The sequence below is a fragment of the Lissotriton helveticus genome, chromosome 12 (assembly GCF_964261635.1).
Source record: "Lissotriton helveticus chromosome 12, aLisHel1.1, whole genome shotgun sequence".
NCBI classification, from domain to species: Eukaryota; Metazoa; Chordata; class Amphibia; order Caudata; family Salamandridae; genus Lissotriton; species Lissotriton helveticus.
In genome coordinates, this window is record NC_136073.1 from 849,475,716 (window position 1) to 849,486,927 (window position 11,212).

The following is an 11,212-nucleotide window of genomic DNA, read 5'->3' on the forward strand; positions in this document are numbered from 1 at the left end:
ATCAGAGGATACTAAGGCATTATTTTATCATGCACAAGTGAGTCAAAGAGTAGACTGTCATGGACTACGTGCAAAAATGCACCCCATCTCCGAGGCATGAAATAAGAATAAAATACAATTGCTGAATATGTACATCACACATCGATAATTTGCAAGAATTCTATTCCGATAAGACATCACATGGCGCAGGTTTAATTTCTCAGATGTTATATTGTTACCACTTGGTTTTGCCATTTTCCGTTTTACAAAGGTCTGGTTTTAGCAGGTGCCCATCAATACATGAAAACATATCAACAAAGCAAGATAAATATCACACAATGGATGTCTTACCTCCAATGTTGTATTTATCGAATCCTTTGGTTGAACATCCGGGTTCTCGTCTCCTTCGGGCGTGGCTCTGATGTCCTAAATTGGAGTAAGAGGTAGAAAGACCTAGAAACATCCTCCCTAAACTAACAGGGCCACGGCTACACCCTACAAATCAATCTCAGGAAAAGCATTTTAAGCAAGGCCAAGCATGCACAAGAAACCCACAAATACCCAGGGCTAACCGGATTCCATATGAACATGGAAAACGCAAAAGCCCTACAACTCATTTACAATAGATGACAAACAACATAGCAGTGAAAAGAAGCAAACAAGCAGAGTACTAGCAGAGATATCTATCTACCATCAGTGGCCCAGTGCATATAAGGTGTGCCTGCTGTGTGCCAATGACAACTGTGCAATGAATACAACACCACAAACAAGGCAAGGCAAACAAGTTAAAAAACAAATAGCACAGGGCTAACCGGATTCCATATCAACATGGAAAACGCAAAAGCCCCACATTTCAAATGAGAATAAACAGCAAATAACAAGGCAACAATACACACAAGCCTTGCCGTTTACGGACAGGTATATCAGCCGCGGTGGGTAGTGGGAGTACCTGCTGGGCGATAACGTGGGGAGGCGGAGGGGTAGGGGTGGGGGGTAGTAATCTATGGATTACGGAGGTTTGCAGGTAAGTAAACATATAAATAAATAAAACGAATTTCGTTGCGTGCACTGCATCCCCAAATGCGATGCAGTGCGTGCAACGAACTTCGTTTTATTTATTTATATGTTTACTTACCTGCAAACCTCTGTAATCCATAGATTACTACCCCCCACCCTGCCCCTCCCCACGTCACCGCCCGGCAAGTACTCCCACTACCGACCACGGCAGAGGTATGTAACATTTGTGATGTGGTTCATGTTGTGCATGTGTTTCCTAATCTAGCTAAACAATTCTTGCTAAAAGTACACACATTCTGTAACATTTAGAGCTTTTAATAAAATGGCTCCTGCGCATTAGCGCCGAGAGGCCCAGATCCTACCGCAAGATGTCTTCACACAAGCTGCCTCCCCTCAGGGGGCCCTGTGCGGCTCTTCAAATAGAGAATCCTGCAGGAAGGACGAAAACAAGTCATATTGTAAACCATCCCAGGGTATCAATACTGGCAGCCATTTACATACACAAGTGAGCATTAAAAGATAACAAAATACTTTTGGATGACTTTGTTGCTACAGAAATACTGTTCTTGGTTCCTGCACCCACTGAGCCCACTGGAAGGGAGCATCAAGCATTTAATGCCTCTCATGAGAAGAAAGTTACTAATTCTCAGCCTTCCTTGACAATTCTCATGTCCTGACCCCTTGTTCTAGAAACACCTCCACCGGAAACTATCACAACATTTGTATACAGAGGTTGTTGCAAGATTTCTTCTGTATCACCCTCTCGTTAACCCTAAAATAATTAACAGGCCATTGCACCTCACCCTATCTGCCCTCTCCTGTATTCCTGCTCCTGTGGTAGTTAATTTACTAGAACCATGAGAGTGTGTGCTTGTGTGATGTTGCTACGTCTTACCATAAGACAGGACACTTAGAGACTGCTGCAGGTTACATGAAACCGATATATTTATCACTCTGGCACATCATGTACTTAAGTCAGCAAAGGTTGTCTAGCTTGTCACAACAATAAGTAGTTTGCCTTCTATTGTTTGGTGTTACAAACTACGTTCTGTCCCTCTACTGCTGAAGCCCCACAGTCACCAGAGACCAGCACTGAAAATCTTCCTACCATTACCCCATAATCCTGGAGCAAGGTGTGTCTGTGGTTTTAGGTTTGAACACATCCCTTATTGGTCACTGTGGCTCGGCTCAAGCGCACATGAGGCCCTGGAACCTGGGCCCAACCAGAACAGTCGGACAGTCGAGCCGGGGTGAGGTCTTTTGACCTGAAAGGACACTCAAACCACACTTGAGCAGGAAAAACTATCGGGCCGAGACTTTAGCAACCCTTGGAGGTCTGATTATCAAACTGGATGTTCTATGCGCCCGATTTCCAGACATGTAGGGAAATAAGTCGCCCCAGCCCTCTCTCCCTCTAGCCGAATCTTCACCTTTCTGTCCCTAAGCAACTTTGCTATTGGGAAAAGGCTCTCTGAGAACACAGACGGTGGACACTGCACGGGTCAGAGGAGCCAGTGTGCTGCCACCGAAGAGCTCACTGGACAGAATCATCAGTTTCTCCTGATTACTTTAGCATGACTGTTAAGTTGTTTCCAAGTAGCACTCACTGATTGCTCGAAAGATTTGCTGCTCACTGTCCATGTTGTTCAAAAGTCCTTTAGCCATTCTCACTAAATAACATTTCAAAACCTGTAGAAAGGGGGACAATAAGACTCCCCACACCAGCACTTCATTGTAGTAAGGGCCATTCACTTTTCTTTGCAGAGAGACGTAAACATCAATGGGAAAAGCAAAACTTACATAGAAATATGCATGGTGTTGTTTTTTTCTATAGTGGCTACACTCAATGGTCTAGTGTGTGGGTCACTCGAAGTTATGGACAATTTTAACAGCAATGGGAGTTTACCCACCGCTAGTTACATTTCTACGAGCAATGTACTCGAATGCCACAGCTAGAGTGAGATTTGGCACGGGGGTGAGCTGACAGCACCATTTAGGGTTGAGCGGGGAGTCAGACAGGGTTGTGTTCTGGCCCCCTTCCTCTTCATTTTGTACACAAATGGCTTAGAAGAAGCCATGTTGGAGGGGGCCAAGGACCTACCCTTAATTCAACACCGCCCGATTCCCGCTCTCCTTTACGCGGACGGCACAGTGATTATCGCCCGCACCCCCGTTGAACTTCAGCGTTCACTGTCCCGATATAATTCATTTATGTAAAATCTAGACTTAAAAATAAATATTAAAAAAACTTTTATTATGAACTGTGGCCACAAACGAAGAAAAGGGAGAGCAATTTATATTAACAATACTAGCGTAGAGAACACCCCCACCTACCCATACCTTGGAGTCCTAATAGATGAAAAGGGCACCTGGAAAAAAGCTATAGAGGCAAGAAAATGACAGTTCCTTAAATCAACTATGGCCCTGGTAAAATTTACACAGAGACTGGGAAGAAGAGCGCCCGAGGAGCTGATCCGTATTTACCAGGTCAAATGTATCAGTACTGCTACCTACGGGGCTGGGGTGTGGGGCTACGGTCAGGCAGAATCCCTTCAAAAAGTGGAGAACAGCTTTCTGAGGTTCTTGCTTGCTGTTCCCCGGGCACTTCAACATTTAGTTGCCATTTAGAGCTAGGATTACCCTATATTACTGACATCATAAAGGTTGAGCCAATCCTCTTATGGCACCATCTTTGGACCTCAGAGAAGCTGGTCTTTACCCAAAGCATCTTGAGGGATTGTCTTCTGCTAGAAAATGTTAACAAGATTGGATGGCTCCGATACGTTAAAAGGTTTCTCTGTGATATGGGCCTAGAGAAACTCTATCTTAACCCGCTAGCATTGGACCTGATCTCTAGGAAAACCTTGAAAAATCAATGTTTAACCCACCTAGCGGAGCTTCGTTTGACTGTCGAAGCCAGCAAATCTTCGGTTCAGCATGCTTTACTGATCCAAACTTCCATGCTGATTCAGCCTTATTTAGCCTGGAACCTAAGCAGGTTCGATAGATTCCTGTTGACCCGGTTTAGGCTAAACATCTTTTATCGGCTAGTCACATTTCCCAACGTTAATGACTGGTCGCAGTTGCCTTGTCAATACCCCTGTGACGGCACCTCTCCCCAATCTACCTTACATTTGACTCTTTTTTGTAAATTTTACCGAGAACCTAGAAAGAGATATCTGGTACCAATTCTAAAAAGTTTTGGGCTACATCAATGTCGCCCTGCCCTTCTGGTTCTTCAACTTCTCGAGTCTGATTTCCTAGCATTAAACGTCGCCAAGTTTTTAAAATTTTGTATTCGACACAGAAAGAACCTATAATTGAAGTTTGGTGTTCTCTCTTTTTTAATCTATTGCTGCGTATTTTAACTAAACTGTATTTTAAGTAATTATTTATTGTTTTTTTCTTTTTGACAAATGTATTAATATTTTATGTATGTACTTTTATGGTTTTCTACAAAATTGAAACCGAATAAAGTAATAACAACAACAATGGTCTAGTAGTTCATCCTACCATTGCTTCACTCTCTCATTCACTCACTCACTCACTCATCTGCCCAGTCCACCGCACGCAAACTCTCCAAACAATGAAGGAACAGAGGAAACAATACCAAGCCTGTTCGCTATGCACTCTCACCGCTTGTCCCATTGTAATGCTCTAGGATTATTTTGTGAAAATGCAGCCCCACTCACTTGCACAGTCAGTGCACTTCTTCTTGCAAGGTGTCTCAGCAGCAGTCAGATTGGTGATTGCACAAAGCAGGCAGCTTAGTAAAGCAGGCGCGACAGCGATAGAGCCTCAATGCCCTGAGGAACATCCTGCAGAAGATGTGGGTTGCTGATGCGGTGTCCATGGTCGCCTGTGCCGCCCTTAGTGTATTCATGCGGCTGCTGTTGGATTGTCTCCTCTGCCAGTAGGTGATGAGGCCTCCACATAAGGTACATGTGTCACACACTGAGTCGGGCTGGTGTTGTGCCCCTGATCGTAGACAGTGGTGGATTGAACTTGCCTTGTGCAGAAGAGCTTGAGGAAGAAGGAGCACCAGAGACAAGACTTAGACTGAGAAAACCTGAAGCGGCATCCATGGTGGGTGCATTATTTTCAGTATCTTTTCCTCTCGCACTCTGTCTTCAAAACACCATGTTTGCATTATCTGCGACCACCTTATCCACGCTTCTAAGCACAACCCCCCTATTGCCTGCTGGTTTTGTTATCTTGTGCAGGACTATCATAAAAATGCTGTATACATTCAATAGCACTTAAAGACATTAAATGGAATAAAGAGGGCGGCAGCTTGAGGTTTGGCTTGCGTTGGCTCAGGTGATGAAGCCAAAGGTTGATCAAGTGGCTCACCACGGGCCAATAACGCAAGTGATGAAGGTGGGAAGTGAGTCCAGGCTCACCACTAGCTGATGTGCTGAAGATAAGAGGCAGATGCTCGACTGGTCACTGGCGATGATGATTGTGATTCTCGCTGAGTTCACTCCCTGCAGAGACTTTGTCAAGTGCTCAAGGCCTCTCGTCATTGTTGTTATGAGGATGCTCTGCTCCTGGTTCCTTGGGCTTGCTTTGTGAAGAGAAGGGCTCTGTCGCTCTCCCTGGCTTTGAACTGATGAAAAGGAGGCTTTGGTGCTTTACCCACCGAACACACGCGAAGAGCAGGAGTCACTGTGAGGATTGTCATTGGCTGAGATTGAGAAACCACAAGGTGCCTGGTCCAGCCTCATCCTTGACTGAACTGATGAAGAGGACACGTTGGTGTTACCCTATACATTAGCTCAGGTAGTGAGGGCTGAGGGTCAGTCTGATTCTGGATGGGTTGAGGGGGGTTTGTTCTAAGCTCACCAGGGGTTGAGGTGGTGAGGAAGGTGGGGCAGTGCCAGGCTCACCATTGGCCAGTGGGTTGAAGATAAAGTTTGGTCACTGGCTTAACACTGGTTCACGAGAGGAAGACAGGGTTTGGTACCCTGCACATCGTTGGCAGGCGTGTTAAAGTCATGAGGTGAATGTCAAATAAGCAGTTGGCAGCATCCTGGGTGAGTCACTCTTCATGAAAGACAATGAATAATGTCTGTATGGAAAGAAATAGAAGAGGGGTTAGTGGAAACATACTGTACATCAGATTCAAAATATTAATAAAAAGAATACATTGGCAGTACTGTCACATACAGGGTACATGCACAGCATATCCATATGAGTAATACACAAGTGCGTCGAAAACAGCCCTTGCATAGGAATAACGCGGCATACAGCACGAAACCTGCTGCATTAACATAGGAATAGTGAAAGATACTGGAATAAACTTTCAGAATTATCTCAGTCCTCATCAGTTGCCGCCACAGGCCCTCCTCTTGGGAATTTAACCTCAATCCCTTTTCAACTGAGGGTATTCCTTCACTAATCACCCACACAGCGCAGGTGACAAAAGACACAATATTGGAGTTGCAGCGTGAGCCATTGTGATCTTCCACCTACCCGTTATACGGAGGTCAAAGGCGTGGATTAAAGAAACGTGGCCTGGTCCGGTCGCGGACGGGTGCGGTCTTGGTCTAGTCTTCGCCCGGGCGTGTCCCGTGTAGTAGGAAACAATATTTGCTTTTACAGCGCGGTTGCATGGGCCTGACCTCCTCCAAACTGCGCCTGTGAAAAGTAGTATGGACTATTGAGTCCAGTTAGCACCAATCACATCCAAAGTGTTGAATTTGCCATTTTAGTACTTTCCTATTTTTGTTTCTTTATCTTCATATAATGCTGACATTCATATCAGAGGATACTAAGGCATTATTTTATCATGCACAAGTGAGGCAAAGAGTAGCCTGTCATGGACTACGTGCAAAAATGCACCCCATCTCCGAGGCATGAAATAAGAATAAAATACAATTGCTGAATATGTACATCACACATCGATAATTTGCAAGAATTCTATTCCGATAAGACATCATATGGCACAGGTTTAATTTCTCAGATGTTATAGTGTTACCACTTGGTTTTGCCATATTCCGTTTTACAAAGGTCTGGTTTTAGCAGGTGCCCATCAATACATGAAAACATATCAACAAAACAAGAGAAATATCACGCAATGGATGTCTTACCTCCAATGTTGTATTTATTGAATCCTTTGGTTGAACATCCGGGTTCTCGTCTCCTTCGGGCGTGGATCACTCGTCGACGTTGTCCTAAATTGGAATAAGAGGTAGAAAGACCGACAAACATCCTCCCTAAACTAACAGGGCCACGGCTACACCCTACAAATCAATCTCAGGAAAAGCATTTTAAGCAAGGCCAAGCATGCACAAGAAACCCACAAATACCCAGGGCTAACCGGATTCCATATGAACATGGAAAACGCAAAAGCCCCACAACCCATTTACAATAGATGACAAACAACATAGCAGTGAAAAGAAGCATACAAGCAGAGTACTAGCAGAGATATCTATCTACCATCAGTGGCCCTGTTCATATAAGGTGTGCCTGCTGTGTGCCAAAGACAACTGTGCAATGAATACAACACCACAAACAAGGCAAGGCAAACAAGTTAAAAAACAAATAGCACAGGGCTAACCGGATTCAAAATCAACATGGAAAACGCAAAAGCCCCACATTTCAAATGAGAATAAACAGCAAATAACAATGCAACAATACACACAAGCCTTGCCGTTTACGGACAGGTATATCAGCCGCGGTCGGTAGTGGGAGTACCTGCTGGGCAATAACGTGGGGAGGCGGAGGGGTAGGGTGGGGATAGTAATCTATGGATTACGGAGGTTTGCAGGTAAGTAAACATATAAATAAATAAAATGAATTTCGTTGCGTGCACTGCATCCCCAAATGCGATGCAGTGCGTGCAACGAACTTCGTTTTATTTATTTATATGTTTCCTTACCTGCAAACCTCCGTAATCCATAGATTACTACCCCCCACCCTGCCCTTCCCCGCGTCACCGCCCGGCAGGTACTCCCACTACCGACCACGGCTGAGGTATATAACATTTGTGACGTGGTTCATGTTGTGCATGTGGTACTTTTTCTAGCTAAACAATTCTTGCTAAAAGAATACAAATTCTGTAACATTTAGAGATTTGAATAAAATGGCTCCTGCGCATTAGCGCCGAGAGGCCCGGGTCCTACCGCTAGATGTCTTCACACAAGCTGCCTCCCCTCAGGGGGCCCTGTGCGGCTCTTCAAATAGAGAATCCTGCAAGAAGGATGAACACAGGTCATAATACAAACCATCCCAGGGTATCAATACTGGCAGCCATTTACACACACAAGTGAGCTTCAAAAGAACACAAAATACTTTGGTATGACTTTGTTGCTGCTGTATATTGTTAATAGTTCATGCACCCACTGAGCCCAATTGAAGGGAGCATCAAGCATTGAGTAACTCTTATAAGAAGAACTTTATTAATTCTGAGCCTTCCCTGACAAGCATCATGTCCTGACCGCTTGTTCTAGAAACACCTCCAGCGGAAAAGTATCACATTGTTCACAGCATGTACAGAGGTTGTTGCAAGATTTCTTCTGTATCACCCCCTCTTTAACTCTAAAGTAACTAACAGGCCATTGCACCTCTCCCTATCTGCCCTCTCCTGTATTCATGCTCCTATGGTAGTTAATTTACTACAACCATGAGAGTGTGTGTGCTTGTGTGGTGTTGCTGCGTGTTACCATAAGACAGGACATATACAAAATGCAATAGGAAACAGATGTATGCATCACTCTGGCACATCATGTACGTATGTTAGCAAAGGCTGTCTGACTTGTCAAAACAGTAAGTCGTTTGCTTTCTATTGTATTGTGTTACAAAGTTAAGTTCTGCCCCTCTACTGCCAGAACTCCCACAGTCACCAGGGACCAGCACTGAAAATCTCCCTACCGTTGCCTCACAATCCTGGAGTGAAATGTCTGTGGTTTTAGGTACTAAACACATCCCTTATTGGTCACTGCGGCTCGGCTCGAGCACACATGAGGACCTGGAACATGGGCCCAACCAGAACAGTCAAACAGTCGAGCCAGGGTGAGGTCTTTTGACCTGAAAGGACACTCAAACCACACTTGAGTAGGAAAAACTCTAGGGCCAAGACTTTAGCAACCTTTGGAGGACTGATGCTCAAACTGGAAGCCTCTATCCTCGCCTCAGCCGGACATTGAGGGAAATCAGTAGCCCCAGCCCTCCCACCCTCTAGCCGAACCATCACCTTTCGGCTCACAGGAAACTTTGCCATTTCTCATGACTCCTTTAGCATGGCTGTTAAGTCTTTTCCAGGTAACACTCACTGATTGCTCAAATGTTTTGCTACTCACTGTCCAAGTTCTTCATAAGTCCTTTAGTTTTGCTCACTAGATAACATTTCAAAACCTGCAGAAAGGGGGACAATAAGTCACCCCCACACCAGCCCTTCATTGTAGTAAGAGCCAGTCACATTTTTATCAGAGTTCTTTCTTTGCAGAGAGATGTAAACTTCAATGGGAAAAGAAAAACTTGCTTAGAAATAGGCATAATGTTTGTGTCTATAGAGGCTACACTCACTGGTCCAGTAGTTTATCCATCTATTGTCTCACTCTCTCACTCACTCATCTGCCCAGACCACCACACACAAACTTCCCAAACAATGAAAAAGCTCATTCAGTAACAAAGGAGTCAACACCAGGCCTGTTCGCCCCGCAGTCCCCCCGCTGGTCCCATTGCAATGCTCTGGAATTATTATGTGAAATTCAGCTCCACTCACTTGCACAGTAAGTGCACTTCTTCTTGCAAGGAGTCTCAGCAGCTGTCAGAATGGTGAATACTCAAAGCAGGCGTCTTGGTTAAGCAGGCGCGACAGCGATAGAGTCTCACTGCCCAGAGGTAGCGGTGCAGTCCTGTCCTGCTGCTGGAGGTGTGGCCAGGCTCACACAAGGGGCGCTGCCAGAGAGAGCACCGGGTTCAAGGGCCACTGAAGCTGGTCATCTAAGAAAGGAAAAGAAAATAGGTAAAAAGACAACAATAAAAATATTTCAGAATTGTGCAACCAGATCGAATGACAAAGACTGATACAAGCTACTCCCAGGCGGACGGCACTGCTCACAATAAGGCGGACGAGGAACCATCTCCACAGTGACATCACTGGCCAAGATGTGTCTTTGTTTTAATGTAATTTAAGGCACTTCCAAATAAAACATTGTGAGGTCTGTGACCTGGGTCTGTGCAATTGGAAATTTATAAGAGGAACTTGAGCATCAACCTAGGCTGAGGTCTCCCTACCCTCCCCTTGTGTATTTTAGTCTCTGAAAGTCCTACCTTTTTCTGCTGGAAGCAGGTCCGTCCCTGGCTCTGGTCGCTGAAGACATCTCTGGCTTCTCGTATCTCCAACTGCATGTGGGCTGCACCTGTGTCAAAAGCCTCCATCCTGTAGCAGATGCTGGTCGCCTGTGCCGCCCTTAGTGTATTCACGCAGCTGCTGCTGGATTGTCTCCTCCTCTGCCAGTGGCTGATGAGGCCTCCACATAAGGCCCAGTTGCCACACACTGAGCCGCGCTGACGTTGTGCACCTGATGGTAGACAGTGGTGGATTGAACTTGTCTTGCACGGAAGAGCTTGAGGAAGAAGGATCAGCAGAGACAAGACTTAGTCTGAGAATAGCTGAAGCAGCATCCATGGTGGGAGCTTTACATCCAGTATCTTTTCCTCTGTTACTCGGTCTTCAAAAGACGATCATGTTTGCACCGTCTTCCACAACCTTATCTGCGTTTTTAAGATGAACAGCTCAATTGCCTCCTGGTTTTGTTATCTTCTGCAGGCTCTCCTGAAAATGCCATATACATTCAATAGCACTTGATGAAATTAAATGAAATAAGGAGGACAACAGCTTGAGGGTTGGGTTTACTTGACTTGTGTTATGAAGCCATAGGCTTGGCAACTGGCTCAATGTGGGTCACGGGGATGAAGTGTCCTTGCCAAGCTCACTGCAGGTTGTGTTGACAAGGAATGATGCTTGACTTGCTACGAGCTGAAGTGATGAAGATGCAGCGTCAATATTTCATACCTTATATCTATTCTCTATCCGATTCGTAACAAATCAGGCTCTCCGCTTCAGTTATTTCTAGACTCTTCTATTTGGCACAACAAATCTATTAAACTTTCCAATCATACTATTTTTTGGAAAGGCTGGATTAACAAAGGTGTGTTACAGGTTAGACACTTATTGCGTAACGAGAAGTTTTCATCTTTCCAGGAA